The sequence below is a fragment of the Dermacentor silvarum genome, chromosome 4 (assembly GCF_013339745.2).
Source record: "Dermacentor silvarum isolate Dsil-2018 chromosome 4, BIME_Dsil_1.4, whole genome shotgun sequence".
NCBI classification, from domain to species: Eukaryota; Metazoa; Arthropoda; class Arachnida; order Ixodida; family Ixodidae; genus Dermacentor; species Dermacentor silvarum.
Genome location: NC_051157.2, coordinates 193,910,490 through 193,934,779, shown reverse-complemented (window position 1 = coordinate 193,934,779; position 24,290 = coordinate 193,910,490). Strand labels below are relative to the sequence as shown.

General features: G+C 50.3%; 1 protein-coding gene across 3 annotated transcripts in view; it reads right to left on the bottom strand.

Annotated features, from left to right (window-relative positions):
* The window catches only part of LOC119450883 (probable D-lactate dehydrogenase, mitochondrial), a 463,244-nt gene that overhangs the window by 127,202 nt on the left and 311,752 nt on the right, over positions 1 to 24,290 (bottom strand). Inside the window, exon 8 of one of the 3 annotated variants that reach the window (XR_007466573.1) lies at positions 1,842 to 1,901. The exons of the other annotated variants lie outside the window; for them this stretch is intronic. The gene's annotated coding sequence lies outside the window, so the exon portion shown is untranslated. Of the gene's footprint in view, positions 1 to 1,841; positions 1,902 to 24,290 lie in introns of those variants that run through there. 3 annotated transcript variants of the gene reach the window in all.

Sequence of the window (24,290 nt, the reverse complement as noted above, 5' to 3'; positions counted from 1 at the left end):
AAACTGTTCGATTCAGCAAGATCCATCGTTTCGTGAGCAAGTATGGAGAAGCAGCCTGTAGAGTTTATTTTTGCACCTAGGCTTTCTTTGATAACTTCACCACAAATTTCTGATAATTTGGTTTTGTAAATCTGGGCTTAAATACGAGGCATTACTGGGGCAACTTTCCAAATGGTTCTTCAGATATGTATCTCCACAATCAGCTCGCATGCGAGGAAGCGCTGCCTCAATAATAGGTCGTTAACTTTCTTCTGTTTATCTTATTTTATTTTCCCTGCCCTGGTCCAGCTGATCAATCACATTGGGCGCGCTTCCTGAAAATATTTGGAGAAGTTTATCAGTTGCCAGCTGAGAGTCACGGTGATATTTACTATTTTCGTCTGTTGGAAGATTGCGAGCGTGTGTTTCATTTCTGGAATGGCTTGGACACGAGGTCTCCAGTGCGCGCATGTTAGCCCAAGTTTATAAGAGCTTTAAACCTATAAAGTTCCAGAATTGAAAATCTAAAGCACGCATTTGGAAATGTTGGTGCACCTTTCGCGTCATAACGATTATGAGAACTTTATACCCATAAAGTTTCGGATTGAAATCCATACGCTCCGTAGATTCCGCGGCCGCTGCGAGATTCCGCAACGCGCGGGCTCGCTATCGAAAAGCCCTTGAAAGTTTGGTGCTCGGATGGGGCTCCTTGCGTTATGTGACTCCAGGTGCAAGGGCGTCGCCACGAAATCCCGGCCTACTTCGCAATGTTCGGGCCGAAATGTGTTATCGAGCGTGAAAAAGACATTGTGGACAAAATTCATAATGATTCCCGGCGCCGGTGGTTGTTTTGGTCGGCGGTGCATGCCAGCACGAAAAATTCGGGGGGGGGGGGGGGGCTGAAGCCTCATCAGCCCCCCCCCCCCGCCCATGCTACGCCCCTGGTTGGATGCCGCTATCAAAGAGTTCGTGTCTAGAACAGCGAACAGCGACACTTCGGCCTCCAACGCCCTCTTATCAGCCAGCAATGAAGCTCGTCAAGCTTAATAGCTTTGTACTTAGCGCCTACGTTCTTGTCTACTTTATCACATTTGTGTACTTGTGTCAGTTCACATTTACTTCACTGCGGGAGCGAATGCAGAAATATTAGAAATGATTGTTCGCAGCTTTCGAACCTGTTTTGTCATTCGCGCGGTCTGCGCAGGTTTTCAGTACTCCTGAAGTTTCCAACCATTTTTAAAGTGTATACCAATGCAGAATAAGAGAGGATGCAAATATGTAAATTTATTACGGCCAAAATGAATTAAAACATTAATATTTGATGTGATTAAAATGATACGAATGATTACACTAATAAAATGAAATATAAATAATAAGAATTGATGAATATTCCGAAAAAAAATAAATAATAAACACAACATACAACGGACAATCCACCCCCCCCCTCCCACTCCCCAAAGCGTGCCGGAGTCCCCTGGTCCGCGCGGGCAGCATGTCGTTTGATCGGTCCGTTCCGCCGCCGTGGTCGTTTGATCCCGGTTCATAATAGTTCGACACTCCTGGGCAAGAGCGATAATGGTTTATGCTGATCAGAACGACATCAGTGCGCCTGGCGCCTCCAGCTTGCAGCACTTAGCTTGCGTTATCAGAGCACCTTGCGCCACCGTGCACAGCAGTTCGTGTGGCCGCAGCGCTGTCATTTGTACTGGCCGGATCAGCTGGCCGTACCGAGTGTCATCACAATGATAATGACACCAGGTTCCCTGGAGATGAATAAGTGGCACAATGCTTACGCATACTTTGACAACTCCATGAGGAGTTTGTGCGTGAACGTTTTATTACTTGGCGCATTTGGTGTTGGGATGTGCACGTTTTACTTTTCCTGAAATTCTCAAGGCACCAGACGCATGCGCACAGATCACCTGAGGCAATGATAATTTTTCGGCCAGCTACACGCGCCGATTTGCATCGGCTGTTCCAGATCACACGCTGTAGAGTCACTCACGCACATTGTCCACTTTACAGATCACCGTCGTCGGAACAATCAAACCGAAGCTTCAAGCGTTTATTGGCACTAACGGACATTAGGTCGAAAGAACGTGTTCCAAGTAGCTAGGCCACGAGAACATGGCTAGAGAAGGAGCTTCCCTAGGTTCTTGATGCTCTTCGCGTCAACGGCGTTCTGAGCGTGCACATCAGCTGGATGCGTTTCTCGTCGAGCTCCGGAACATGCAAGCTGCGTTTCATTATCATCATCAACATCATTATCAGCCTATTGTAACGGATGGGATGGGTTTATTACAAGAATGATAGATGGTTAGCGTACGCGCGTGGGACACGACGGTCATCCAAGCCCAACAAGCAGCGGCCAGCTCCTCGCCCACACTTCTCCACTCTCTCGCTTAGGCTGCGCCGTGCAGCGTGACAATATCTTGCGTGAAATTGCAGGAGTTACCGGCCGGAAAACGCGGATCGCTTGCGCAATTCATTGCCACACAGCCCCAATCCGCCCAATGTAATAGCGTTGCAGGAAGTGCATTGTACTCCTACACTTGCCGGCTACAACACGTACACAGACAAAATAATAACAACACACCACACCTCGCAGCTACGTTAGTGTAAACAACATTACCGTTATGAAACACTACTTTCCAAGCTCACCCATACCGCACGTACTTATCGAATTGGTCCCGTGCTCTCGCTACCGTAGCAGCCCGTTTGTGCTTAATACCTACAGCGCACCTAATGCGAGGAGCATTAGTTCGGACATCGTCGCGCATCTATGCAAACGGGCTAAAGAGATGGTCATTGTAGGCGACTGCAATGCCTCGCACCTTGCCTGGGGTTACCAAACGGAAACACCCAAAGGCGGGCCGGCTTGCTCAGGTTCTTGTGCTCCATCGCATGGCCTCTCGACAGAACCAGACCAACCAACACGATAGGCAACAGCGTAAGCAGGGACACGTCCTGACCTCACGATGGTCAGAGGGGTAGGTCAACACTCCTGGAGCAATCTCGTGGAGAGAACCTAGGGCAGCGGCCATTATATGCTAGCTGCTGAACTACAGGTACAACCAACACGCACTCCTGAACGTAGTATTAATATAACAAATTGGGGTGCATTTAGGAGTAAACTGGTCCACCTAGCTCCTCAGGATACCCCCCTCTCCTTCAGGAATGGCATGATAACAACTCAACTGATCTACAAACTGCAACTCAACACATCACTGCGAGGACAGAGACGCCCCGATGTGGATCGCCTTTTGCTCCATCTCTGGGAGGCCAGCAGAGGCCTGACCCGGTGGTGGGCGGCGGCAGAAACATAACCGGAAACTTCGTCTCCGCATCGCCCACCTAGATCCGAAGACTGCTGACTACGCGAACACCCTCAACAAGCAACAATTGCATAGCATTTGCGATCGCCTCAGCGGCGCGACTAAGCATACCTCGGACCTGGCGCTGCTCCGCGCATTATCAAACCCTACGCAAACCAAATTACACAATGCGAACACAGTCTTGCACCATCTACACAAATCAGCGCTTGATGACACTACTCTACTTCACACCCTGGAGCAAGGTACTTGCTACAGGTACCCCGCCGCACTTACAGAAATACCCACACGTAGACCCCACCCCTAGACGCCAATATTACAGAAGCTGAGGTAAAAGCGGCCTTGCAGGGCATTAGGCGCCGCACCGCACCCGGGGCTGATGGGGCTCAATATACATTACTACGCAACCTAGATGATCGTGCCATTCAGGACTGAACTGCCTTCTACAATGACCACTGAAGGAACGGTACACTTCCACAGGAATGGCGCCATGCGGACATCATACTTATTCCTAAGCAAGGGAAGCCATGTCCCTCCAGAATTTCCGCCCTATATCCTTAACTTCATGTGTAGGTAAACTCTTTGCGCGCGTTATACTCTCCCGGCGACAACCCTTTCTTGAAGGAAGCTGATTCTTTCCGGATACACTCTTCGGCTACCGCCCTAGCCTCTCCACGCAAAACGCTTTTGGTGCAGCTTAAGGAGGATTGGTGGGATGGCCCCACTATGGCACAGGCAAGAGCTATTCTGGCCATGGACCTCAAGGGGGCCTTCGACAACGTCTCCCACGACTTAATTCCGATAATCTGGCTTCCCAGTGCGGCGCACGCACCTACAGCTACGTGAGAGCTTTTCTTTCAGACCGCACGGTCATTATTGGCATCGGAGGAGATCCGGTCTGACGTCATCACACTCACAGGTAGAGGAATGACACAGGGCTTGATCCTATCGCCCACCCTCTTCAACGTGGCTATGGCTAAACGGCCCCCACCCTCATACCCACCATCCAGAACGCTCTCTACGCCGATAATGTTACGATCTCGGCAACTCAGGGATCAGACGGTGCCATCCAGGATGCTGTCCAGAAACCTGTGCGTGTCGTGCAAAACTATGCAGCCGCAGGTGGCCTTACCTGGCAGCTGAAAAGTCCGAATTACTCCTCGTGCACAGGCGGCACCACAGAACCAACGAATCCCCTAATAGCTCTCTTTTTTAGACGGCAGCCCGATCCCTCAGGTAGCTAGACTCCGTATCTTGGACTCCACATTGAATCTGATGGCAAAGCCTCGCATGCTACACAACTTCTGGGTCAGCAGATAACACAACTTACACGTATGATATACCGCATTACTAATCGCAGAAGAGGCCTTCACAAGAAAGATGTCCTCCACATAGTGCAGGCTCTGATAATGAGCCGGCTCACCTATCACCTCCCCTATCAGAATCTCATCGTCGTTCAGACTCAGAAGATGGACTTCCTTCTACGGAAGACAGTGAAGGTGGCTTTTGAGTTGCCTCCACATGCTTACACACAACGCATTTTCAGCTTGGTATCCACACCGTAGGCAAGCTTCTCGAGGCTCATCGCAACGGTCAACTCCAACGTCTCAGGCGCACCCGCCAGGGCTCCGCTATACTCTCTCGTCTTGGCTAACCTGTCCCTGAGACCCCACACAAGTCCCACAATATAACCTTGCTCCTGCTCTACGCGCTAGCATTCAAGTAGCTCCGATTCCCCACAATATGCATCCCGAGCGACACCTCGCCGGAGACGTGCCCGACTCAGGCCTGGCAGACTCATTTTTGGAGATGTCACCACAGAGACATCGGTTTCTTTACACTGACGCGGCCCGCTACCCAGGAGGCGTGCCATGCGTTTAGCTTTCATGACACACAAACGCGCTTGGGGTGTGTACCACAGTTCTCACAACGGACAGCGGCTCTGCAGAGGAGGCAGCTATTGCCCTGGCCATTGTCCACGCCTCGATCCTTCCCACACGTGGCTCCCCCATCACCACAGTGACAGACTCGCAGCTGCCTGCCGGGCCTTCGCGCGAGGACTTGTCGTGACTGCACATACACATCGAATCCTCTCCTCTGTCCCCCCTCCCGCGTTACGCAGGGTGCGTATCGTCCGGACTCTGGACACGCCTCTTTCCATGGTAATCAACGCGCTTATGCGGTCGCCCGAGGTCTGACTCGCCGGGCACCATCGGAAGAGCTGCCCACCCAGACGACGCACCGGCAGAGCCCCTACACTACAGCAGCCATACTACCGACAGGGCAGCCATAAAATCCCCCTCCTCATCCTTCGCTTAATAGGGAAGATGCCGCTGCCTGGCGGCAACTGCACACTAATTCATTTCCTTGTCTCCACAGGCTACCTCTCTTTCATCCCACCCTACACCCTTCCTACTGTCCGTACTGTGGGGAAAACCCACGGTGTACCATTCTACATGGGAATGCCCCAACCCTAGCCTTTGATCTTGGGAGTCTGCGCTGCTCAGCTCAAGGCGGCAGGAACAGCAACGGCTGATCCAGCGGGCTCGTGAAGTCGCACATGGCAATTGAGGCCTGGACTGAGGACCCCACTCATTGAGGAAGAATTTCCGACTTGTTTTCTAAATAAAGTTTATTCTCTCTCTCTCTCTCTCCGAGCGAGTTACATAGCCCGATGGTGGTACAGTTTGAGTCGGGCGACGTTGCACTACTTGCGTGTTGCGGGAACGCCGGTTTGCGAAGTCACTCTTGTGATGACGTAGGTCACGTCACTCAGATGTTTCAGCATGGTGTATGAGCCGGTGTATCGGACAGAAAAGCCCCTTTTCCGCACACGTGTCCAAAGCCAAACAAAGTCCCCAGGAACATATTGTGACGGAAGCGAGATGGAGGCGAATGATATATTTACAAAATATATACAGAGGAGGCTAGGGCAAGTGATGTCCGATCCGGCCCACGTGCCAGCGTCTTCTTCGTCGTCCTTGTCACTCTGCAAAGCATCGCGTTGATCCATGTATGGAGCGCTCCGTAACATCACTCTCCGGCGGCCGAAGCGCCGTCCTGGCGCTGGCTATGAAGGCGAGGAGCTAGAAGAGCAGTATGGCTTCAGCCGGGAAACATGAACAACTTCAGTTGGCAGCGATGAGGTCGAAGAAGCAGGATACAGGAGTACAATCTCGTAATTTACGTCACCGAGTTGACGAAGAACCTTGTAGGGCCCGGTGAAACGTGAGAGGAGCTTCTCTGATAGGCCAATGCGGCGTAATGGCGACCATAGGAGGACCAGAGAGGCAGGCGTGATGTGCACGCTTCTGGGTCGGCTGTCGTAACGGGACTTCTGGGCTGCTTGCGAAGCAGAAAGTCGATTGTGGGCAAGTTGACAAGTTGCACGGGCTCGAGCTGAGACGTCACTGGCGTATTCTGTAGGCGAGTGAGGAACTGAAGGAAGGAAAGTCTCGAAGGGCAACGCAGGATGTCGGCCAAACAGTAGATAAACGGGGAATATTCAGCGGTGTCGTGCCGTGAGGAATTGCACGCTAAGGTAACAAATGGTAACGTGCAGTCCTAGTCACGGTGATCTGGCGAAACATACATACCCAGCACCTCCACCAAAGTGTGACGGAGGCGAGATGGAGGCGAAGTATATATTACAAAATTACACAGAGAAGGCTAGGGCAAGAGATGCACGATCCGGCCCACGTGCCAGCGTCTTCATCGTCGTCCTTGTCGCTCTGCCAAGCATCGCGTTGATCCATGTGTAGATCGCTTCGTAACATCCCATCTCGCTTCCGTCACAAAATGTGACAAGCATATGTCGAGCGTCATAATGAGCCTTGGCACGATCTTGAGAGGAGATAGTCCTGAGGCGGGCAAGTCGACGCGCGTCTTCGGCACGACATAAAGTCTGGCCTATTGAGTAGTCATCATGTGGAGACCAGGGTAGGTTGATGTCGAGAAAACTTTGGGGGCTGCGAGCATAGAGAAGAAGAAAGGCGCATAGCCGGTGGCTTCGTGCTTGGCAGTATTGTAAGCGTACGTAACAAATGGTAAAAGAGAATCCCAATTTTTCTGATCTGTGGAAACATACATGGTAAGCATGTTGGTGTACGATTCTTGCGCTCAGTGAGCCCGTTTGTTTGCGTGTGGTAAAGGGTCGAACGCCGGTAATCAGATCCACAAAGACGTAGAAGTTCTTCAAAAACGTCCGCAGTAAACTGTCGTCCACGATCACTAATCACAACGCCTGGAGCACCGTGGCCGAGAATGACGGAGTACAGCAGGAACGATGAAACGTCAGCTGCTGTAGCCGAAGCGAGCGCCACCGTCTCAGTATACTGGGTAAAAAAATTGTCGCAGTTTCACCCGAAAGGCGAAGCATCAATTGCGATAGCAAATCAGTAGAGAGCTATACGGAGTAAGGATATTAGTTTTTTTCAGCTGTATAAACTTGGACATGCAGCAGCACCAGCAGCACGCAGAACTGTTGTCGATGCCGTCGGCGTTTTGCCCGCGTTCGCACCGAACGCGCGCGGCATTGCTGACTGTTGCCGGTGCCTCTGGGAGCGGCTCGGAGGTTTTCGACGAGATCAGATTGGACACTCGTCGAGCAGCGTCGGAAATCTTACCCACCTTCTCGCCTCGCAGCGTTTTTATATAATGCGCATTTGGTACCGCAGCTAAACGTCGCCTCCCCTCCCTCCCGTCCCCCCCCCCACGGCCTTTCGCGCGACGGAAGAAGTCGCGTTTGCTCTCTATATATGGTGATTGTAAAAAAAAGGTGGAAAGAGACGCTTAATTCTGCAGCCCTTCAGGGAGCACGGCGCTGAACGCGCGTTTGCTCTCCCACGTGCGTTCGCTCCCCTTGAAAGTGCGCGTCCCTCGTGCCCTTTCACTCGCACATACAGCTTCCGGAGCGCGGCTTTCCCTCAAGGGCTGCAGAAGATAGCGCCAACCTTTCCCTTTCCCTCAAGAACCACTTACCTACCGGCGACGATTTCATCGCCGTTGACGTCATACGAAACCTCACGGCGACGCCGACGCTGACGGCAGAAATCCGCTTTGGAGTGTCCATATAATTTCTATCGCAATAATAGTCCGCACACACAATAACCCAGCGACGTCCGGAAGTAGATTTGGGGAAGGGACCTAGCAAGTCGACACCAACTTTTTAAATTGTCAAGGTCGGGGTTTAACTGGCTGCAAGGCACCGACAGGAGCCCTCGTTGACTACTTATGGCGTTGGCAAATGGCACAGCTGGAAACGTACTGCTGCACAGTCTTCCAGAGCTTGGGCCAATAGAAACGCTGGCGCAGTCGGTGGAGTGTCCGAGCAAAGCCAAGGGGGCCTGACGTGATGTTATCGTGCATGGCGTGAATGATCATAGGCCTCAATGTCTGGGGAACGACGAGCAGAATAATTCTTCTTATAGAAGAAATCATAAAAAATAATGAAAGGTGAGCCTCGTGCAGATGACCGAGCGGCGTCAAGAATAGCTTAAACAGAAGGGTCATGCTGTTGCTCACGCTTGAAGGCAGTGGAATCAGGAAACATAACGGAGATGACAATGAGGTATTAATCTATATCATCGTCCGTATCTCGCGTGCTTGCTGACGGAAGGCGAGATAAACAGTCAGCATCGGTGTGACACGACCACTCTTGTAAGTGAAAGAAAGTCGTATTCTTGAAGCCGTAATGACCACCGAGCTAATCGGCTAGATGGATCGCCTAGTCCAACCAGCCAGTAAAGAGAACGGTGGCCTGTCACTATCGTACAGTGGTGGCCGTACAAGTATGGTCGAAATTTGTGGGTGGGTGGCGAAGACTACCGCGAGCCATTCCAGCTGTGTTACGGTGCAATTACGCTCAGCTTTGGCAAGAGTACGGCTTGCGTAAGAAATGACTTGTTGGCATCCGCCATGTATCTGTACGAGTATTGCTCCAACACCCAGACCACTAGCATCGGTGTGAAGCCCAATTGGGGCCTCTGGATCAAAGTGGCGCAAAATTAGAGCTGAGGTGAGCAGAAATTTTAGTTGACAGAATGCAGACTAACACTCAGTAGTCCATGTACACGGTGTGTCCTTGTCAAGGAGCGACGTGAGTGGTTGAGTTAGTCGTGGAAAGTCCTTAATGAAACGGCATTAATACGAACATAGTCGCAGAAAGCTGCGGAGGTCTTTCACTGTCCTCGGCTGGTTGAAGTCACGAACGGCTGCAAGCTTCTGGGGGTCTGGGCGGATGCCTTCTTTGTCGACGAGGAAACCCAAAACAAGTGTTTGGCGCTCGCCAAATTGGTACCTTTTGGAGTTTAAAATCAGTCCAGCTCGCCGTATGGCAGTCAAGCACAATTTCAAATCGTTTGTTGTGCTCGTGAAATATCTTGCCGTGATTGACAACGTCGTCCAGGTAACACATACATATTTCCCGTCGAAGTCCCCGCAGGATGGTGTTGTTGAATCGTTCGAATGTCTCTGGAGCATTGCACAAACCAAAAGGCATTACGTTAAATTCGAGAAGGCCGTCAGGCATTACGAAGGCAGTGTTCTCTTTGTCTGTCGGGGGCATCGGTATCTGACAGCATCCTCCGCGCAGATTGACAGAGGCTACGAGGCAGAATGTAAACAGTCAATGGCGTCATCTATACGTGGCACAGGATGCACATCCTTCTTCGTTACTGCGTTTAGGCGTCTGTCGTCGGCCAAGAATCTCCATAAATCATCTTTCTTCTTAACCAATATGACTGGAGCATTCAGGGACTATTGGACTCCTGGAGGACGTCTTTCTGTAGCATGTCTATAACTTGTTCGGTGATCACTTTGCGCTTGCCAGTAGAGACGCGGTCTGGTTTCTGTCGTATTGGCAACGCTATTCTAGTATTGAGGCGATGGTGTACGCGGTAGTGCGGTGCTGGCTGTAGACGCTCTTGTGCAAAGCCAAACACTGACGCATAGCGGGTAAGGAGTTCTTGGTGCACTGGGTGGGAAGAGGGGTGCAATTTAATAATCATGCTCCTAAAGTTTGAAGGGTGGTCACTGAGTGGCGAGCTTGCGTCGATAGAAAATGCTTACAACACCATCTTCTTATTGCTATCTTCAAGTCCGGCAGGAAAAATAACTGACTCGGCCACATTCATCATCCACACGTGAGCACTACCTTCCACGACTTCTATAAGTGACGGAGGGACAAGTACATTCTTCTTTAGAGCGTTAAAGTATTCGACTTCAAGTAATCCACTGCAGGAACCAGCAGGGACGTGCAACGAGGTCACAGGGATGAACATTGCCGATTGCACAGGCAAAGTACATCAGTGGATCAACATTGCCGTTTGCACAGGCAAAAGTACATCAGTGGACACGGAAAATACTTCTTGACAATCGGATAGAATGTCGGCTAGCGCTGGGGGTGTGGTATCGCTGCTGCGCGGAAATTTCACCAGCCCTGCATGTAAGTGTTGCTCCACACTTCGCGTAAAACGTCAATACCAAGAATTACGTCAAGCGTGGCGTGTGCTAGTACAACAAATTCGGTTCGAAATACCTTTCCACTAACGGTTATTACGACGGAACATACTCCCACAGGACGTAACCGTTCACCGCCAACTTCGCAAAACGTGGTACTGCGCCATCCCATGCAAACATCACTTTCGGTGCTAGCGATTCTTGAAACCAAGACACATCCCAGACACAGAAGCACCAGTATCTACTAAAGCCACAGTATTAACGCCATCGACACAAACACACACTTTGTTTTTACCATGATGACAGACGAAGGCATTTGAAAAAGTGACCGTCCCGCCGGTCGTTCCAGCTAGTTTTCCAGCTTGGGCGGTGTAGGCGAGCGGCGATGTGCAGATGGCGATGACGTGTCTGAGTCTGTGGTGGAGTCAGGCTGTGGTCGGACACTAGGGAGTCATTTCTTGGCTTGTACGTGTAGTCTCGAGGTGGCTGGCGCAAAGGCACAAATGGTCGCCAGGATGTATATCTTCTTGCATGGGAGGCGGATATGCGTGATCTCGCGGAATGAATGAAAACGTTATTTTCACAAAGGAGGTTTCCCGGCGTAGGTGGAGCCCTCAGTCCAGGGCCCCTGTGGCCTTTGCCATCTTGCGAGCTCTGCCGATCAGCTTGAGCTGTTCTTCAGGCTTCGAGCAGGATAGCGCAGCCTCCCACTGCTCCGGTGTTGGTGTTTTGTGTACTGCGCTACATTTGATTTTTGGCAAGCCGATGCATGTAACGTGGTAAAGCGTAGCGTGTTCCCCGCATAGCGGGCATTTATTGTCATATGTTGCCGGATAGATTTTGCTGAGTAAACTCAGATTGGGGTATGTATTAGTCTGCAGTTGTTCCAGTGACCGACTGCTCTCTACTAAGGTCTTTGGGGGAGGGGGCTAGATCCTCCGTAGGGCTCTTTGGTTTTCTAAAATTGCTCCATGGTCTCATGACTGTGTCCAGTTCCCCGTCGTGGTACGCCCCCGGTTGGCGTATGCTCGGGCGTTGGCGTTGGCACGCTGGTTCCCGTCACAGTCTCATGGCCTGGTGTCCGCGTAATGAAGCATCTCGAGAAGGTGATTTTTCTCGTCTTGAGTATGCGGATGGCCACAGTGGATATGCGTCCACTGCTGTACCTTCTGCACGCTTCTTGCGAGTCCGTAAGTATTTCTGTAGTGGCCTCTTCGCCTGGTGGGTGATGGCGATTGCCGCTTCCTCAGCCTCGAGGATGTTGTTGCCTTTGATTAAAGCGCAATTGATTTCTCTAAGCTGGTGATCAACAACGCTGACTACCACCCTGGAGTGTTCCTTGTATGTGGTCGCGTCGACGTATAAAGGCCGTTTCACATGGTGCGATTTTGCACTGCGATTATCGCACCGGAAGTGTGATTTCCGTCGCATGCGACGAAAATCGCAGTCGCAGGGCCGATTCTGCGATTTTCGGCTGCGACCAACGGGTTGGTCGCAGCGTCGCAACGTCGCAGCAATGGCTGCGATTTTTCCGTCGAAATTGCGCCGAGAGGTATTTCGCGGTCTGTTTTGGAAAATGGCGGCGGTTGCTCAACGCAACGTTTACAGATACTTTTTTGTGTATAAATATTGGATCAACAAGCCTCGAACAGTGCAACTAATTGAGTGGAGCCTTGGATTGCGCAATCGGTACGTAACATCAGCACCGACACGCGAACAGTGCAGATAAAAACTCGTAGGTCAGATTCGGTTCTGGGATTTCTATGAGTTTGTTGACACGCTACGTTGCAAATCTGGCGACGCTGTTTTTTAGGTTGGCTTCGGGTGCTGATAGTACGTACTTTTGCGTGATTTCCGTTATTCACACGCGCTGCGAGTTGGTAAATACTACAGGTGTCTCTCTCGGGAAGGCATAGCCTTCGGATGTCGTCCCAATTTTCTGGTTCTGGAGACAACTCGCGATATACGAAAACGCCAGTTTTTCGCGGTATGCTTTTACGGACGGAACAATGTAAAAATATGCAACTACGGACAAATGCTGTGGTCAATAGGTCAGGCTATACGCGCGACCATTTAGTTGCAGTCGGTTGGTTAGGGCTTTCATGCGCATTTTTCCCAATGAATTATCTCATTTCAAGGTTCTGTTACTTCCGCTGAGAGACGCAAAGCGAACGTGCAAACTGGATATCGTAATGAATGTTCTACAATAGCATATTTCACGCTTTGACTGGGAATAAGCAGTATTGCCAATTTGTTTTCGAAGCAATATTTAAACAGCCTTTTCTCATTTTTCTGATGCATCATTTTCTCCTGAATAAAAAAACCAATAAACTGTAATAAACTACCAGTCGAGGGCGACGACGCCCTCGACTGTTTGCAGGGAGCGGAGTTCTTTTCTTCGCTGGATTTACGTTCCGGATACTGGCAAGTCCCTATGGCACCATCTGATCAGCATAAAACATTTGTGACGCCTGACGGATTATATGAATTTACCGTGTGCCTTTCGGCTGTGTAACGCTCCAGCCACTTTTGAGAGGATGATGGACAATATTTTGCGCGGCCTCAAATGGAACACATGTCTCTGCTACCTGGACGACGTCGTTGTCTTTTCCGCTGATTTCCATGCACATCTCAGCCGTCTCGAGCACGTTCTGAAATGTCTCACTGACGCGGGACTTCAACTCAACTTTAAAAAAATGCCGTTTTGGTGCCCGAAAGCTCACCATTCTTGGCCATGTTGTCTCGCGAGACGGCATTCTTCCGGACCCAGCCAAGCTCCGCGCCTCGCTGACTTTCCAAAACTGAAGAAGTTAAAGGAGCTTTAGAGTTTCGTTGGTTTAGCTCGTATTTCCGACGTTTCATTCGAAATTTCGCATCCATAATTGCACCCCTGACAGACCTTCTAAGCGGCAAACAACGAACTTTCAGCTTGGTCGCCCACCTGCGATGACGCCTTCACAAATTACGCCGCCTGCTAACCTCGCCACCTATCCTCCGCCACTTCGACCCGCTCGCCCCCACCGAGTCCACACCGATGCCAGCGGCGTAGACTCGGTGCCGTACTCGCGCAATGGAAGGCGGGGTTCGATGAATATGTCGTCGCCTACGCGAGCCGAACTCTGACAAAAGCCGAGGCTAATTACTCGGTTACAGAGAAAGAGTGTTTAGCCTATTTGGGCCCTTGGGAAATTCCGCCCTTATTTGTATGGTCACACTTTCGACGTCATCACTGACCACCACGCCCTTTTTGGCTGTCCACCCTCAAGACCCCTCTGGCCGACTTGCTCGCTGGGCCCTTAAGCTACAGGAGTACGACATCCGCGTTCTTTACCGTTCTGGCCGCAAACACACGGACGCTGACGCCCTTTCTCGGTCACCGGTCGCAGCTGACAACGCTTGCCTATCCGCCCTTGAGCCTGCACTTGCATCACATGCACTGCACAACATGCCGTCGGAGCAGCGCAAGGATCCCTGGATCAGTGCTCTCATCACCATCCTTTCTGATCCATCCACCTCTTCACCATCTCGCGCTCTTCGCCGCCAGGCTACCCACTTCTGCATTCGCGATGGCCTTCTTTATCGTCGTAATTACCTTTCTGACGGACGCAAGTGGCTTCTTGTGATACCCCGACATCTCCGTGACCTTATCTGCGACGCTTTCCACGCCGACCCACAGTGCGCGCATGCCGGCCTCTTCAAGACTTACGCTCGACTACGCCTCCGATTTTATTGGCGCGGCATGTATAACTACGTGCGAAAGTTCGTTCGCTCCTGTACTCAGTGCCAACGCCGAAAATTACCTCCCGGACAAGTCTACCCGTCACAACCCTTTCCCTGCCCTAGTCGTCCCTTTGATCGTGTTGGTATTGACATATACGGACCGCTACCATCCACTCCAGCAGGAACCGCTGGATTATTGTTGCCGTGGATCACTTGACCCGTTATGCTGAAACCGCCGCTCCGCCGACTGCCACCGCCCGCGACGTTGCATCGTTTCTGTTACACCATTTCGTTCTGCGCCACGGTGCCCCTCGCGAACTTCTGAGCGATAGAGGCCGAGCCTTTCTTGCCGATGCTTTGAAGCACTACTCGACGAATGCCGAATCATTCACCGCACAAGTACAGCGTACCATCCGCAAACTAACGGCATGACAGAACGCTTCAACCGTACTCTGTGTTGATATGCTATCAATGTACGTCGCCTCTGATCATTCAAATTGGGACCAAGTTCTCCCTTTCGTCACGTATGCGTACAATACTGCGGCCCAAGCAACTACTGGATTTTCCCCGTACTTTCTCCTATATGGCCGCGAAACCATCTAATACGTTCGATACAATTCTTTCATATAAACCTGATGCGTCCGAAAGTACTCCGCTGTCTGAAGCTGCTCGACATGCTGGGAATGCCGCCAGCTTGCCTGCTCTTTTTCCACCGAACCAGTGGCAGCAGCAATCCCGTCAACCAGCCGACCGTTCGCACCTACATTTTCCCCTGGCTCTCTGGTCTGGCTTCGGGTACCCGCTACCACACCCGGCCACTCTGCAAAACTTGTCGCGAAATACCTCGGACTCTACCGCGTTCTGGAGCAAACGTCATCCGTCAATTACCTCGTGGAGCCCCTCAAGCCACCGACAGACCTGCGCAATCGCGGCCGCGACCTTGTCCACGTCTGTCGCATTAAGCCGTACTACGACCCACTAGTAGTGTCTTCGCCTTAAGCCGCCAGGATGGCGCCTTTTTCGGCGGAGGGCGATTGTAATGAAGAGTGACCTGTGCCTCAGCAGCATCGCCACCGGCATGAGCTCGTGGTTGCTGTCCTTGGCCGAACGCTTGTGACTGCTACCCGTTCGCCTGCATCCGTTGCTATTAAACCTCTTAGCAAAACCTTCAGTGTGTTGCAAACTTTGTATCCTTACTGCATCTGTATTAACCCTCACATTAAAATGTAATTGCACATTTCGCTTACTTCAGTGCATTACTTACTTAAAGCACAGGACTACGTATAGCCATTCCCCTTGCCAGGTACATGGCTATAGGAGAAACACACGTGCAACCAAGCAGTTACCTCGAGGTAGTAGCTATGGGCGCTTTTGCATTCGCAGCTTGCCACTCGACCACTCAAGTGTGTTCAGTGTGCACTTGTACTTAGGCCCACTTTTATTGTCTATATCTCAAAATTTAATGTGGCTCCTCAAAATTTTGAGAATGTTTAGATTCTGAGGCTTGCAAAGGTAATATATTTATTCCATTTTCGTCCAAGGTGAAGGCTCATACAAAAGATTAAGATATTGTCAGTGCCCCTCACTTTCTCTCAGAACATAAGTAGTCTGTTATTGAGATTCTAGCAGCTTTTCAACAGCAAGAAAGGGAATCAGCTTCCCCTATTTTCAGCATTGGGTTATGCAGGCAATTCAGGGAGGCATAAAGTTTTGCTAATACAATCGGTTCGGAATACCAGATTAGACTGTACCTTGACACTTTCCTTGCACTTTCTTATTTTGGTCAAATAACCTAGTTTGAAATGGCTCCAGTTAGCATGCTCTAACATTGGTCTACAGGTTAAGTACATGACTAGCTTAACAGACTGGGATGCTGGCTTTCATTTCGAGGAAAGGAATCATAGCACCTCTGCCAGTTGCATAGGTTTTTGGTTATCAGGGTATTCAGCCTCACTTTAAGGATAACGTGCTGAAGCAGGTAGAAGCACACGCATGCCATTAGCGGATAGTTTGATAGCTTCTTACCTTACACTTGCCACCATGAATACAAAATTTTAGCGTTCGATTTTGTTATTAAACAACAAATGTACTCCTAACAAGGTATTTTAATGTTAGCTGTGTGGCTACGCGGCTGCGCTACGTACTGCAGCATTTAACTTAAGCTTCTTGATACAGATTCACAGCACACTAACAGCGCAAGAAACAGGACGAGAAAATACACGACGCCCATGTCTGCCAGAATGATACGATACTACGTACACAAGTGACTGCAGCTCCTAAAAAAATGTGGTGTCTGCTTTTACGCGTTTCGAAATATTCAAAGAGCACTTGTATGAATAATGACAGCACAGGCGCCGAGGCGGACGAGCTAGGCTGGCGCTAAGATAAACGCTCACAACACAAATTCTATTGCACGTTCAGTAATTATACACAGATAATTTGCGGCTTTGTTCAGGGGCAGACGTGAGCTTTTGGGTTGGTGCTTGCTGCTAAGTTTGGTGCAACAATATTGCTAGGAGCAGGAACTGCTAGTGCGCAATCATGAGCAATACACACACATCCGTTTTTCAGAAGCTGACGTTAATCACGGGTAGCGCGAGGGTCTCTGCGTTGACATGACCACTTCGCTGCAGCCGAATTCCGAATACTGCATATGCGATGACAACAGCTATCGGGGCTTGTTGATAGGTCCTCTTGTAATTTGTTTAAGCGCAGGAAGAACGACACGGGAATAAAACACTCGAGACAGCACACACCGCTGACGACCACCTGCGAACAGCTGTTTACGTCCGCCATTTCTCCTCGTATTGAACTTCACAAACCGCTGTTGCCCACTCTAAAACAAATTAAACTTTGAAGCGTTTTTAAATTACAAAACGCACGTATATTTGGTCCTAATAAAGAGAGGTCAATTATATTATAACGCGCACGTGTTTTCATTACATTAAACAAATTTATGCGACATGTCGGACAAAATCTGGCAGCAAGCAACCCTGGGCGTCGCATCAGTCGCATTGTTGACATCACACAATGTGAAACGGCCGTTGCGAATTTCGCATCTGCGAAAATCGCAGCGCAAAATCGCACCATGTGAAACAGCCTTAACACGTCTTTTCTCCCGGCGAAATATATTTCTTGTGCTTCCGATCTTGGCTTTCTTCCGGCCTTGTGTATTTTAGGATGCATGTTTCTCGGTATCGGGCTGATCTCAATGATCTCTCGAATATCTTTAGGTATGCTTTCCGTGCTGCTAATTTCTCTGCAAGCATCCCTCATGCCCAGTATCTTCAGCGTGTTCATGCCCGTTGGCGTCTGCATGAGTCTCATTTTCTGCGCGAGAAGGTGAGCTTCGATGTGTTCTTGCACTGAGTTGCTTACGCCCAATTTAAGGAATTTCTCTGTGAGGTGTTGACCGGCAGTCCGAGAGCGCATTTGTAAGCTTCCCTAAGGATTGCCTCTAATTGTTCCTTTTCTGCTCGAGTGGGGTTTGATAGGGGACACTGTATACAATCCTACTGACTACCAGGGCCTGTACTAGCCTACATGTGTCCTCTTCCTTCATACCTCGTCGTCTGTGTGAGATTCTTGCGATCATCCTCGTGATTTGCGCTGTGGTGTTTGCGAGCTGTCTGATTGTGTGGTCTAAACGACAGTTGCTGTGTATCCACATGCCAAGGATCTTAACTTGGGATACCTCCGGAATCTTCTTCCCCCCTATGTAGATGTCTATGGAGTTTTGCAGATTGTATCCTCTTCTGTAGACTCTGAGCACTTCGGATTTCTCCGGGGAGCATGCAAGTCCGCAGTGTGCGGTGTATGCGTGGACTGTATCTGCTGCACTCTGCAGAAGGTCTTGTTTTTCTCCTAAGGATCTCCTGGTCATCCAGATTGTGACGTCGTCTGCGTAGATAGCATGCCTGAGTCCTTGAATTTTTTCGAGGTTCCGTGCTAAGCCCATCATAACATCACAGAACCTTGCGGTGTTCCCTTTGGGGGCGCGTTGAAAGTGTCAGTCCTGATGCCTTCTGTACCAATCGTGGCGGTTCTGTTACTGATGAAAGCTTTGACGTAGTTGTGTATTCTCTGCTCGCACACCAATGTTGCTGAGCCCCTCCAGCACAGCTCTATGACTTACATTGTCGAAGGCCACTTTAAGATCGAGCGCAAGCAAGATATTTTCTCCGTATTTCGGGATGTTAGTAAGTACCTCCTCCTTGATCTGCAGGAGGATGTCTTGTGTTGAGAGGCATTTTCTGAATCCAAACATAGTGTGCGGCATGACTCGTTATCCTCCAGGTGGGTCTCCAACCTCTGAACCACAATTCTCTCGTATACTTTTCCCAAGCAGGACGTTAGTGAAATGGGTCGCATATTTTCCAGCAGGGAGTCTTCCGGACTTCGGAATCATTGCTATTTCCGCATGTCTCCAGTCGTCCGGGATGGTCCCCCGTTCCTAGAGTTTATTGATTAATTCTGTAAATCGTTTGATCGAGTTTTCGTCTAGGTTCCTTATCATGGCGTTTGTGATGCCATCCTCCCCTGGCAATGTGCTCTTTGTGGCAACTCACAGCGTGTCTGACTTTTCCTGTGGTAATGGGTTCATCTAGAGCGGATGTTGCTTCACCTGTATGCAAGTTGCAGTTGACGTCCGTTGTATCGCCAAACATAGCACTGCTTGATCTTATCTAGCTTTTCCCGATCTGTGCCTTGGAATCGGTGCGCGATCCGTTGGGTCGTCTTACGATTTTCGGACTTGGTCATGGTTGGGTCTATAAGAGCCCTTAGCAAGGCCCATGTCTTTTTCCAGCCTAGGGTCCCCTGTAGCTCGTTGCATTTTTGGTCCCAGTTGCGTCCTGAGAGTTCTGTCGCATACTCTTCGGCTTGTCTGGTGACCTCGACGATCTTAAGTTTGAGTTTCCTGTTGCTTCTGCCGTTTCCATCTTCTTAGTAGCCCACGTCGGGTGTCCCATAGGTGTAACAGATGCTTATCCACCTCGGTGTGTTGGTGGTGAGGGCTACCTCTCGGGTTAGCCTTTTGCAGTCTGCTTTGATTCCTGCGACCCAGGTCGTAATATCTGTGATCTCGGCATCTTTGGACTCCGCCCTAGTTTTTCTATAGGCTACCCAGTCGGTGAGCCTAGCCTTTCCAAGTATTTTCCTGATCGGAATGGTTTCTATCTTGATACGCAAATGCATGGTCACTGCCGACTGTTTCCCCTCATTTTCCCATCGAGCATCCCTACCCCTGACGAATGCCAAGTCTGGGCATGAATCTCGGTTGATACTGTTCCCCGCTCGCGTGGGTTGGGTGTGGTCTGTGATGAGACTGAGCCTTCTGCGATCTGCTTCTCTGGCTAGATCCCTGCCTTTTTGTGTTTCCTTAACGTAGCCCAGCTTTTGTGCCAGGCATTAAAATCCCCCAGGATGACGAGACCCTTCTTGCCTGCTGCTTGTTCTGGCTTGCGTAGCAGGTGGCCAAAGTTTGCTTTCCTCTGGCTGGGCGAGCTGAAAATGCTGAGGAGAAAGATGCTTTCTTGGCTTCTTTTTGCGTAAATATTTCAATAAAGACGTGGTCAATGTCCGTTGCGCCAATGTCGTGTCTGATTGCGTTGACGGCTTTGGCAACCAGCGTCGCAACCTTAGCCCGAGCCCATCATAGACTGAGTAGCCCACAAGAGTGGGTGAGCAGCCGGTTTCCTGTAGCGCGATTATGTCTGGCGGAGCTCTGCAGTTAGCGATGTGTTGTTTAAGAAGACCATGCCACTGCCATATATCGAGGGTTGCCAACTTGATCGAGCATTTACGGCAGCTCGCCATGGTCAGCTGATGGCCTAGTATAGGTTTAGTTCTGGATTTCATGCACGTAAATTTTACTAGGCGTTCTCTATCCTTGCGCGCCTCCTCTTGAGGTTAGAAACGAGGTTGCTAAGATTCGCTAGCGCATTGTTCATGGCTCCCATGGTAGTTGTGAATTCCTGCCGCCCTATGGTGGCCGACTGAGTTTCGTCTGTTTGCGGGTTTGAGTTTGGCTGCCCTGTTCTCAGTGCCTTAAGTTCATCTATGAGCTCGTTGAGCTTCTGTATAAGCTCAGCATTTTCTGCCTGAGAGTCTGAAAATTTGACTAAGCTCATTTACTTCGTCGTTCTGCGTGTTCGTCTACTTTGGAGCAGTGGGAGAGGCTGAGAAAAGATGCGCTTTCCAGCTCACCTTACTGTTCTTCTTCCTTCTTGGCTAGGTCTTTTCTGTTGCTTCTTTTTCGTTTCCGGAGCCTGCCGGTCTTGGACGCGGATCTCGACCTTGATCTGGACCTGGATGTCGAGCTGGAGTCCCTACTGAACCAGCGTTTCCTGGTCCGGCCACGTTCGCCAGCGTTCCTGGCTTCGGCGTCTGGTTCCTCTTGTTTTCTCGCCCGTGGGCTCCTCAGTTTCCTGAGGCGTTCCTTGCATTCGTTGCTCGTGTGGTGCGCTTCCTTGCATAGCGCACACCTGGGCTCGCAGGTGTGTCCGTCCTCGATGACTGGTTCGGCGAAGTTCGAGCAGACAACACCGTCAGGTGTCGGCATACATCCGCCCTATGCCCAGGCTTGAAGCATATATAGCGACTTGCCGCGATGACCGATAGAGGTAGCAACGTGTCTTGCCGCCGTAGTAGTAAACGTAGCGGGAGACGATCTTGCCCTCGAAGGTAACGACCGCGGTTTGGTAGTTTCCAAGCATTCTTGCATAAAGTATTTGACTCCTTGGGTACGTACCCGAAGATGGGCTAGTAATTTGGTCGGCGTTGTACCGGTGTCCAGTCCGTGAATCACACCTTTACACGAATTGTCCGCTGCCACGTAAGCCGTCACTATGCTCTTTTGCACCAAAACGTAGACTTGGAACGCCCTGAAAACATTGGCAGTCTCCACGCTTGGCGTGCTTATTATGGCGATGTTCAATCCGTTGCGCAACCGTATAAGCAAGTTGCCTTCATTGCACATGTCTGGGTTTCCACATGCTTTGGTTATAGCCCGGGCCATCTGATGCGTGCTCAGTTGACTGATGTTGAGCCCATTCTTCGGTATAATGATGACTTTGAAATCGGTTTTCGGCAGTGGAGGTAGCTTCTCTTGGCGAAGGGGATTCCCCTTTAGTTTGGGCTGGCTCGACGCTGATTTGTCCACCGCTTCGGTCCCGGCTCGGGAACGGCGATCAGCCTTGCGTTGTGGTATTTTGCATTAAACCATGCCCCGTTGTCAAGGGTTTTTTTTTGCGAGAGGTCGGTAACGTTGTCTTCACGTTGGGGGTTCTTTTCGATCGGCGTCGTGGCTCCGATCGTCGCAGACGCGTCGTCGTCAGCCATCTTGGCGCGTCCCGCACGAGCTGGAGCAGCGTTCCGTCGGGCCGACGGCCCGACGCTGCTTAGGCTTAGAGCAGCGTTCTTCCCGCGGTTCTCCGAACAAGCAGAGAATGGATAAATTTGGACTTACGGTTGAAAACCGGTTATCCACAGATTTAGCTTGATTAGTACAAGACGATGGAGTACTGCATTTTCGGTGATGTTGAGGTTATCCGGGTGAAATGAGGCGTCGAGGCAGGAGCTCATGCGAAGCGTGACCGCTCCGTTTGGCCCCCTAGCGTCGTTCCCTGATCTCGCGGAGCACGCTGTGGTGACGGCGGCAATACCTCGCTATGTGTTCCTGAGCCCCGCAGCTGTAGCACCCAGGTGGGCTGCGATTTCATTGATGTTGGGTACAAACATCCAAGGCGTATTGTTGACAAGAGACGACCCACGCCGAGGCTGTCTGTCATGTGGACGTTCAAAACTCGTTGCTTGTAACTGGATCATGGTGCTGGGCTTGGGTGTTGTCGGAAACGGCGCAGTCACCGCAGGCAGGTCGTGGCCAGGCCGGCGCCTCCAAGTAGCGCTCATCAATGGAGCATTGGTGGTACACGCGGTTGGCATCTGGACCTTGAAAATGAGGCAGTTCATCTCTGTTAACTCGCCGTACCGAAACAGCCAGGCCGTTAGAGACAGATACGTCCACACTTGCTATGTTGGTCACGTTGTCCAGCCCATCAAACTACGGAAGAATGCCGCGTGTTTTCAGAGCCTGGGACGTATACGACAGTGACACCTTAGTCGGACGGGGTAGTGAGGTCTTCCTTACAGATAAAAAAATTCTATAGATCTTCGACAATTCCCTTGAGTAGGTGTCCGACCTTGTCGTCGTCTGACATGTTTGCGTTCACAATTCCGCAAAGCTTCAGAATTTCTTCAATAAGCGGTACACGTCTCTCACAGTTACTGCGCTCGTCGTGAGAGTGTCTGCTCAGCGTCTTTCTTTTTCGAAAGTGAATGGCCAAAGCATTTCTTTATCTCTTCGACAAAGCTGTCCCAAGTTGTGAGCGAGCTCTCATTATTGTCGAACCACATGACGGCAGTTCCGCAAGGAAAAAGACAACGTTAGAGAGCTGCGCAGACGCCTCCATTCATTTTGGCGGCTCACACTCTCGTAGTATTTCAACTAGTCCTCGACGTCCTCATTCGCTTTGCTTGAAAATGTGCGTGCTTCTCGATGAGGTATCCAGTAACCAACTTGCCTCGGGAGAATACTTTTTGCCGCGATTATCTCGCGCACGTCGCCTCCGTCCGAATCGCTCATGTCGACGTCTCCCGGTGGTGGCCCGGGCAACCGTTAGCTTGCCGAAGGTACAAACAATGCAATGTCGAATGCAATGATTGTACACTTTTCTTTTCAAGGACAGTGGTAATCTCCCAGTCATGATTTGACAATGCCTGCCGTATGCGCTCCAACCGAATTTTATTCTCCAGTAAATTTCCTTCTCATGATCAGCCCTCCTGTGAGTATTGATCTAGGCAAACCAACTCCTTTACAGACTGTAGAGGCTGACTGGCGATCCAATCCGTGTTCCCTTTCCAGGCTATTGAACATTACCTTTGTCTTCTGCATATTAATCTTCAACCCCACTCTTGCACTTTCTCGGTTAAGGTCCTCAATCACTTATTGCAATTCGTCCCCATTGTTGCTGAATAGGACAATGTCATCTGCAAACCGAAGGCTGCTGAAATATTCGGAGTTGATCCACACTCCTAAGCCTTCCCAATCTAAGAGCTTCAATACTTCTTCTAAGCATGCAGTGAATAGCATGGGAGAGATTGTGTCTCCTTGCCTGACCCCTTTCTTGATAGTTTACTTTGTACTTGTCTTGTGGAGAACCAAGGTAGCTGAGGAATCTTTGTAGATATTCGATAAGATATTCACGTTTGCCTCCTGTAGTCCTTGAAAGCGCAGTGCCTTTATGACTGCTGGTATATATACTGAATCAAATGCATTTTCATAATCTATGAAAGCTATACAGAGAGGTTGATTGTACTCCGCAGATTTCTCGATTATCTGATTGATGACATGGACATGATCCATCGTAGAATATCCCTTCCTGAAGCCTCTTGGTTGACTGAAGTCAAGTGTTGCCCTGATTCTCCATCTTTGATTAAATCGACTGTTATCCATCCTCTCGAACAGCTTTTCGCCGGGTCATTCCTTTACCGCTACGTTTACCGATCCCCATACTTGTTGACACGTCGACGAGTGGTTCATGTCCAGAGCCCTACACAGGTACCGTTGAAAAGCTCACAGCTTAAGAAGAGAAGAGAGAGAAAGCGAAGAGAGGAAAGGCAGGGAGGTCAACGAGAGTAACGTCCGCTTTGCTGCCCTACACAAGGGTAAGGGAAATGGGGAATAAAAAGGGAAAGAGGAAGAGAGTGAGCATTGTGTGTGCAGCGAAGCTCATGACACCA